The following is a 613-nucleotide window of genomic DNA, read 5'->3' as shown; positions in this document are numbered from 1 at the left end:
TCTCAGCTGCACTAAGATTTCACAGCAAAGGAAACATACACTCCCTGTTTATTTGGGGGGGAGGGGAAATAAGAGATTTGCAGCTTAAGTTATCACGATCCCTCGCGCCACCCCTGGTCTGGAACTCTCAACAGGCACGTACGTCACCTATTAATTGCTGTTCGTGGACTTAGCTACATATTAATTTTTCTCTTTAGTAAAATATAAATGGAATTGCCAGCGCGCTCGTGTCTGTTTGTTTGTATAAGGCTATCAAAAGAAGTCAGAGAGGAGGCTGTGGCCCGGATCCTGACCCTGATTGTATGAATAAGTAAGCAGGATGCAAGTGATTGGGTTAGATGTTGCGAAGATTTTTTTTTTTTCAAGTTAGGAAGAGGGTAAAAAGACAGCCTGGGGGGTAGAGGGGAGGCAAACAGTGCATCCCCAAATCCTCACACTTTTTTCCCCTCTCCTTTCAGTCAGTTGCTTCGCTGGCTTCTGCAGGCTTTTAAGGTCTCCCGGCGTAGAAATGCCTGCCCCCCACCCCCTTCCTCGGTCTCCCCTTTCAATTCAGATGTGCTGATGTGCAGACCGGATTCATCTTCCCGGAGCGGCGGCGGCGGCGGGCGCAGGC

This window comes from Tupaia chinensis, unplaced genomic scaffold (genome assembly GCF_000334495.1).
Source record: "Tupaia chinensis unplaced genomic scaffold, TupChi_1.0 Scaffold000039_1, whole genome shotgun sequence".
Classification (NCBI taxonomy): domain Eukaryota; kingdom Metazoa; phylum Chordata; class Mammalia; order Scandentia; family Tupaiidae; genus Tupaia; species Tupaia belangeri.
This window is presented reverse-complemented; position numbering follows the sequence as displayed.